This window comes from Alligator sinensis, unplaced genomic scaffold, assembly GCF_000455745.1.
Source record: "Alligator sinensis unplaced genomic scaffold, ASM45574v1 scaffold107_3, whole genome shotgun sequence".
NCBI lineage: Eukaryota > Metazoa > Chordata > Crocodylia > Alligatoridae > Alligator > Alligator sinensis.
The window spans coordinates 684,629-684,914 of NW_005842578.1; positions in this window are offsets into that span (position 1 = coordinate 684,629).

The following is a 286-nucleotide window of genomic DNA, read 5'->3' on the forward strand; positions in this document are numbered from 1 at the left end:
CGCCCCCCACCCCCTGCCCCCCCAGCCGAAGGAGACGGGCCTGGGGGCACTTGGGGAAACTGAGGCACGGAGCAGGCGGAGCTGTGGCCCCTGGAGCGGCGGGGGGGGGGCGGGGGGGGCCGGCGGCTCGTCGAGGCAACACTTGGCCTCGCGGGCATGGACCCTGCCAGCCCCCGCGGGCACCTGCTGGGGTCCGTGTGACCCCCCCTACACAGGCAGCAGTGGGGGGGCAGTGCCCCAGGACCCCCTGCCCCTGCACCCTTAACCCTTCCCCCCGCGCTTACCC